Raw genomic sequence first — 8381 nt, 5'->3', positions numbered from 1 at the left:
AAGAAAGGAATTGCTTCAAACTAAAGATCCAAAGGCCCAAGACTTGAAGAGCCAACTAGAAGCTGAGAAAAGTAGTATATATAGGAGTAGCTTTGAATTGTTTGGGGGACGGACGGAGAGCTAGGAAATAGAACTACTCTTTGTATTTTACTTTCTCTGCACTTCTAGCTTTATCATGTATTCTCCATCTTTGATTTTGATTTCTAAAGCTATGAACAACTAAACCCCTTTCATTGGGTTAGGGAGCTCTGTTGTAATTTGATGGATCAATACTAGTTTTTATTATTCTTCTTCTATCTTTCCTCTTGATTTTACTTGAAAGCTTTCGATCTTCATCCAATTGGATAGTTATCTTGGAAAAGAAGCTATTCAAACATGGATCTCTTCGAAACCTTGAAAGAGGAATGAAGAGATCAGCTAGAAATGCTTTCTCATGCTGGACCAAATTGGGTGTGGATGGGTACGTGGCTATAACCCTCTCAACACTTGATTTGGGAAATGCATGTGGTATAATCAGTGACCATACTTCATCTCTTCTCATGAGCAATTGACCAAGGAATTGGCTATGGATCAAGATTTGAGAGATTGAATTGCAAGAAATTACTTTTATGAGCAATTCCCCCATTCCCAATTACAATTTTGCAATTTACTTTTAGTCATTTACTTTCCCGCCGTTTTATTTTCTGCAAGTATCAACTCTATTCATGGATTCGCTCAACTAGAACATTCCTCTAATTAAAGTTTCTTGATCAATCAATCCCTGTGGGATTCGACCTCACTCTATTGTGATTTTTTACTTGACGAAAAATTCGGTACACTTGCCGAATGGAGATTTGTTGAGAGACAAGTTTTCCCCTGATCAAATACACTTACACCTTGATTCAAGCAATTATTGTGAACTTTACATGATTTCATAAGGATTAGGCAGGAATTGAATGATATAATTGATGATGCATAATCTCATGACTTGGAGCAGAACTTTGATGCACTTTAATTACTTGATTTCAAGACAAAGGAAGCAAGAAAAAGCCACATTAGCAACCACGTTAATCTAATTAACGTGACCACTAACGTGGAATGGGGATAAGCTTGTAGCGTTGATAAACCCCGCTTTTACGGTTTATCTTGTACTGATTTCGAGGGTTTTATCAATGATTCCACACACTTTTCAGATGAAAATACATGACTTTGTGTTCCTTCCCTAATTTTGCCCCATGGATGAAAACATGCTTATTCTACACTAAATTAGATACATTTCTAATCCTTCCTTGGTGCCATTCGATGCCGTGACCTGTGTGTTAAGTGGTTTCAGAATATAGGGCAAGGATGACCCGGAGGAGAGAAGGAAAGTGGGTGCAAAGGAAAGGAGCATGAGAAAATAAGCATTGGAAACCTCAGCAAGGACGCGTGCGCATACATGGCGCGTCCGCGTGGATTGCGCAGCCAAGAAGCCAAAGCCAGGAGCCAAACTACGAGCTGGCGCGTGTAGTGGCTAAGTCATGATCCTCATGGACGCGTCCGCGTACGTTACGCTTGTGCGCAGATTGCAATTTCCCCAAGGGCGCGTACGCGTGCTGTGCGCATACGCGTCGATGGACGCACGTGATTTTTTAAGAAGGCACGTGACAAGAGCATGGAAACAGTTGGAGGCCCCATTTTGGGGGAGTATTTTGGTGGGAAAAGCTTAAAAAGACAAAGGGTTGAAGGGTTAAGGGACTTTTTGGCTCATTTTACATTTTTCTAGATATTTTCTTAGAGTTAGTTACATTGTGGGTAGAGAGAGAATCTCCAACTTCTCTCTAGAGCTTTCACTCTTCTCAAATCCCCATTACCATTCTCCATTGATTTTCTTGGTGAGATCCATTGTAATACACTTTATTTTGATGCAATTAGTAGATCTACTCTTCTCATATTCTCAATTAGTGTACTTTGATCCTATCACTTGGGATCTAGCTTTGCTTTTGATTACTTGGATATTGGAACTATTGATTTGAGGTAATTTCATGTCCATTACTTGTGATTGTTCAATTGTAGTTAATTGTATGATTTAGATTTCTTCAATTCTATTCTTTATTCTAATTCCTCAATGGCTCTTATGAATGCTCATCAATTGTTTGATAAAATGCCAATGCTAGTTATGGAGTAAAAAAATCTCCCACTTGGCTTAGGGTTTGGATCATTAGGAAAGTTAAATAGTGAATGTCAATTGTTGATTGAGAATTAAGGTTTGCTAATTAGTTTAGTTGTCTTGAAAAAGAATATTCAAATGAAGAGTGGGTGAATGAGAGAGAGGGGAACACGAACATATATATGGAGGGGGAAAGGATTTTCGAAAATTAATTTCAAATAAAGATAAGGAAGATTTGAAAAAGATAGAGAAAGATAAGTTTTTAAATTAGTCATTAAAGATATGAAAAAATATAAAAGATAAGATAGAAAATAAAAAAAACGTTTTAAAGTTTAAAAGATAAAAATTTCAAAAGATAAGAAAAGATTTGAAAGAATTTGAAAATTAGTTGAAAAAGATATAAGGTTTTAAAAAAGATTTGAAAATATTTTAGATTTGATATCAATTTGAGTTTGAAATATTTGAAAAGGATTTTATTTTAAAAGTCATAGAGTTCTAAAATTAAAATTTAAAATGGTAGTTTGAATGGAAAAGAAGATAAAAAGAAAAGGTTTTGGAGAAGTTACCTTCCTAGCCCTCTGTCTGCCTCATTAGGCGTTGAACGCCTAGCCAGGCTCCCTGGCTGGCGTTCAACGCCAAGTTGCCACCCCTCCATGGGCGTTAAACGCCCTCTTGGCACTCATTTCTAGCGTTTAATGCCAAAAAAGTGCTTCCTCTAGGGTGTTCTATTTTCTGTTCTGCATCATTCTGTCTTTGTTAAACACTGTTCTTGATCACTTAAAAAACAATTTAATAAAACTAATTATGAATAAAATTAATTCAAACAGGAACAATTAAAAAAAATAGAAAATAATATGCTATTAATCATTGGGTTTCCTCCCAACAAGTGCTTATTTAATGTCCTTAGTTGGACTTCACTGTTCTTAACTTAGTAGTAGTGTTGAGCCTCCTGGCTCAATATCTCCATCAAGGTAATGCTTGACTCTCTGTCCATTGACAGTGAACCTATTGTCGGGATCTCTACCTTGAAGTTCTATGTGCCCATACGGTGATACACTAGTAATCACATATGGTCCCTTCCAACGGGATTTGAGTTTCCCAAGGAATAATTTGAGTCTTGAGTTATAGAGTAGAACCTTTTTTCCTGGTTCAAAGACTATGGAAGATATCTTCCTGTCATGCCACCTTTTTGCTTTTTCTTTACAGATCTTTGCATTTTCAAATGCAGCTAAGCGGAATTCATCTAACTCAATTAGTTGGATAGCCGTTTCTCTCCTGCTGCTTTAGCATCAAGGTTGAAGAATCTAGTTGCCCAATAGGCCTTGTGTTCTAGTTTAAATTGCAAATGACATAATTTCCCATACACTAGCTGATATGGTGATATTCCTATAGGGGTTTTGAAAGCTATTCTGTCTGCCCATAGAGAATCATCAAGCTTTCTAGCTCAATCCTTTCTAGAGGTGCTTACTGTCCTCTCTAGGATTTGCTTTAGTTCTCTATTTAAGACTTCAGCTTACCGATTTGTTTGGGGATGATATGGTGTTGCCACTTTATGGAAAATTCCGTAACAGCTTAAGATAGAATCAAGCTGTCTGTTGAAGAAATGAGTGCCTCCATCACTGATCAGAGTCCGAGGGACACCAAATCTGCTGAAGATGTTCTTTTGGAGGAACTTTATCACTACTCTAGTGTCATTAGTGGGTGATGCTATTGCTTCAACCCATTTAGACACATAGTCTACTGCCACAAGGATGTAAGTGTTTGAATATGAAGGTGGGAAGGGTCCCATGAAGTCTATACCCCACACATCAAACAACTTAATCTCTAGGATTCCTTGTTGAGGCATATCGTGACCATTAGTGAGATTGCTACCCCTTTGGCAACTGTCATAGTTACGGACAAACTCTCTAGAATCCTTAAAGAGTGTGGGCCAGTAGAAGCCACTTTGGAGAACCTTTGTGGCTGTTCGCTCACCTCTAAAGTGTCCTCCAAAGTCTGGTCCATGGCAATGCCATAGGATTCTCTGGGCCTCTTCTTCAGATACACAGAGTTGGATTATTCTGTCTGAGCATCTCTTAAAGAGATATGGTTCATCCCACAAGTAGTACTTTGCATCATGCATGAGTTTCCAGGCTTGCAGCCTGTTGTACTCTTTGAGAATGAATCTTATAGCCTTGAAATTTGCAATGTCTGCAAACCAAGGTGCTGTCTGGATGACATAGAGTTGCTCATCTGGAAAGGTTTCGGATATGTCAGTGGAAGGAGGAGAAGTCCCTGCTACTGGTTCAATCCGAGACAAGTGGTTAGCCACTTGATTTTCTATACTCTTTCTGTCTCTAATTTCTATATCAAACTCTTGCAGCAGTAATACCCATCCTATGAGCCTGGGTTTAGAATCCTACTTAGTGAGTAGATACTTCAGAGCAGCATGGTCAGTGTAGATAATGACCTTAGATCCTACTAAATATGATCTAAACTTGTCAATGGCATAGACCACTGCAAGTAATTCCTTTTCTGTAGTGGTATAGTTATTCTGTGCGTTATTCAGAACACGGCTGGCATAATAAATGACGTGCAGAAGCTTGTCATGTCTCTGCCCCAAAACTGCGCCAATGGCATGGTCACTGGAATCACACATCAGTTCAAATGCTAAGTCCTAGTTGGGTACAGAGATTACACACGCAGTGATAAGTTTAGTGATAAGTTTAGCTTTCAGAGTCTCAAAGGCCTGCAGACATTCTTGGTTAAAGACAAATTTTGTGTCAGTGGTTAATAAGTTGCACAGTGGTTTTGTGATTTTAGAAAAACCTTTTATAAACCTTCTGTAGAAACCTGCGTGTCCAAGGAAACTTCGGATTCTTTTAACATTAGTGGGTGGTGGTAATTGCTCAATCACCTCCACCTTAGCCTGATCCACTTCTATTCTCTTGTTTGAAATCTGGTGCCAAAGAACAATGCCTTTATTTACCATGAAATGGAATTTTTTCCAGTTTAAAACTAGGTTTGTCTCTTGGCATCTCTTTAGAACTAGGGCCAAATGGTTAAGGCATGAGTCAAATGAGCCTCCAAAGACAGAGAAATCATCCATGAACACTTCAAGGAACTTCTCCACCATGTCAGAGAAGATGGAGAGCATACATCTCTGGAAAATGGCAGGTGCATTGCACAGGCCAAATGGCATTCGCCTATAGGCAAACATGCCATAGGGGCATGTGAATGCCGTCTTCTCTTGATCCTGTGGATCCACAGCTATTTGATTGTACTCGGAATATACATCCAAGAAGAAATAAAAAACATGCCCTGCTAGTCTCTCTAGCATTTTATCAATAAATGGTAAAGGAAAATGATCCTGTCTGGTGGTGTTATTGATCCTTCTAGAGTCAATGCACATACGCTACCCTGTAACTGTCCGTGTAGGAATCAGTTCATTCTTTTCATTATGAACCACTGTCATGCCTCCCTTCTTGAGAACAACTTGGACAGGGCTCACCCAAGGGCTGTTAGAGATGGGATAAATAATCCCAGTCTCCCATAACTTAGTGATTTCCTTTTACACTACTTCCTTCATAGCTGGATTTAGTCGCCTTTGTGGTTGCACCACTGGTTTGGTGTCATCCTCCAGCAGGATTTTGTGTATGCATCGGGTCGGGCTAATGCCCTTAAGGTCACTTATAGTCTACCCAAGAATGGTCTTGTGTGTCTAGAGCACATGAATTAGTGCTTCTTCTTCCTATGCCTCTAAGGCAGAGCTTATGATCACAGGGTAAGTATCTCCACCTCCTAGAAATACATATTTCAAGGAAGATGGTAATGGCTTGAACTCAAGTTTAGGAGTCATTTCCTCTTCTTTAAGGGGTTCATGGGCTCTTTTATCTCCTATGGTTCCTCTAAATTAGGCTGGACATTATAAAAGATGTGAGTCAGCTCTTCTTCGAGTCTCATAGCCATGTTTACCTCTTTCACTAGGTAATCTATGATATCTATGCTCATGCATTCCTCTATGGTATCTGAATGCTGCATAGCTTTGACAGCATTCGACACACACTCATCCTCATTGACTCTAAGGGTTACTTCTGTTTTCTGAACATCAATGCGGGTTCTTACTGTAGCTAGGAAGGGTCTTCCTAGGATAAGAGATGCAATTTTGTGCCCATCCATATCCAACACCACAAAGCCAGTGGGAAATGCAAAGGGTCCAACCCTAACAATCAATCTTCAACTACGGCTGATGGGAACTTAATAGAACCATTAGCAAGTTGAAGGCATATGCGGGTTGGTTTGACTTCATGATTCAAGCGGAGCTTCTTTATTAATGAATGAAGCATGTATTAGGTTGATGCTTGCTCTAGGATCACATAAGGATGTCCTTGTACAAGCATTCCCTAGAGTGCGTGGTATCATAAAACTCCCAAGATCCTTAAGTTTCTAGATTAAGCCATTTTGAATGATTGCACTGCATTCTTCAGTGAGGAGGACTATCTCTACCTCTCTCCAATCCTTCTTTTGACTTAAGATGTCCTTCATGAACTTAGCATAAGAAAGTATCTGTTCAAGAGCCTCTGCAAAAGGGATCTTAATCTCTAATGTTCTGAGATATTCCGCAAAGCGGGTAAATTGTTTATCTTTTTCCGCTTGACAAAGTTTCTAAAGGAATGGTATCTTGGTCTTATACTCATCAATCTTGGTTGATGGAGGCCAAGTGCCTTGTGTATTGGAAGGGGGGTTACTAGCTTACTTAGGAGGGTTGTTATCAGTAGGTGACTGACCACCCTTGCTTGGGCGTGAAGCGCCCTTGTTGCTGCCCCCTTCTTGGCATTTAACGCCAGGGATACTGCCCCCTGTTGGTGATGCCAAGGTATCTTAGGCTAGTTTCACTAGCCCTTTTCATCTATTTTAGGGTAGTTTCATGCATTTCTTAGGCAATAAGTAAGTATTTGGATGAGAATTTCATGTATGTCTTGATTTAATTAAATATTGTAAATTTGATGCATTTTCATAAGATTTATGCTAGATTTATTTGTTTGTTATGAATAATGCAAAATCTTGTGATTATGGCAAGGCTTTGATGCATTTGTTTGGTTCATGATAGGTGGAAAAAAGCATAGGAAGAACAGGGAAGAGGAGAAGGAAGCAACGTTGGTGGCCAAAGTTGGCTCACCAATGTTGCCTCAAAAGTTTATGAAGGAGGCTGGCAACGTTGTATAAAAGTGGTGCCAACGTTGGAGGGAGCATTGGTGAACCAACGTCACCTCCAACGTCTTCAAGGTGACTTAATTCTGGAGCTAGACAAATTGCCTTATGTGCTTACTGATAAACCACTATTTTATGATTTATAGTGTTTAATTGTGTGGTTTTATCAACTCTTCACCCACTTATTCATATGATTTTCATGTATTTACAATTCCTTCATGAAAATGTTCTATGACTGAAAACTTGCTTCCTAAAGATCTTTTAATTGTATATTTTTATTCTCTTTTATACCATCCGATGTCGTGATCTGTGTGTTAAGTGTTTCAGGCTTCATAGAGCAAGAATGGTTTAGAGAATGGAGAGGAAGCTTGCAAAAATGGAAGGAACACAAGGAATTGAGGGGATGACCAGTGAGAAGTGACACGTGCGCATGGCTCACGCGACTGCGCGAAATGGAGGAAATCGCAGTGACGCGCTCACGTGCCTGATGCGACCGCGTAGATTGGAAGCTGCACGAGTGACGTGAATGCGTGAACGACACGTACGCGTGGCACGGGAAACGCTGAGTGACTGATGAGCGGATAATTTATACGCTTTTTGGCATTGCTTTTAGTATATTTTTAGTATGTTTTAGTTACTTTTTAGTATGTTTTAATTAGTTTTCAATTAAAATTCACTTTTCTAGACTTTACCATGAGTTTGTGTGTTTTTCTGTGATTTCAGGTATTTTCTGGCTGAAATTGAGGGACCTGAGCAAAAATCTGATTCAGAGGCTGAAAAGGACCGCAGATGCTGTTGGATTCTGACCTCCCTGCACTCGAAGTATATTTTCTGGAGCTACAAAAGCCCAATTTGCGCGGTCTCAACTGCGTTGGAAATTAGAAATCCTGGGCTTTCCAGCAATATATAATAGTCCATACTTTGCCCGAGATTTGATGGCCCAAACCGGCGTTCCAAATCAGCTCAAAACTGCCCGGCGTTAAACGCCGGAACTGGCACAAGAATGGGAGTTAAACGCCCAAACTGGCACAAAAGCTGGCGTTTAACTCCAAGAAGAGTCTCT

The sequence above is a fragment of the Arachis duranensis genome, chromosome 5, assembly GCF_000817695.3.
Source record: "Arachis duranensis cultivar V14167 chromosome 5, aradu.V14167.gnm2.J7QH, whole genome shotgun sequence".
Classification (NCBI taxonomy): Eukaryota; Viridiplantae; Streptophyta; class Magnoliopsida; order Fabales; family Fabaceae; genus Arachis; species Arachis duranensis.
Note: the sequence above shows the minus strand (reverse complement) of the source record.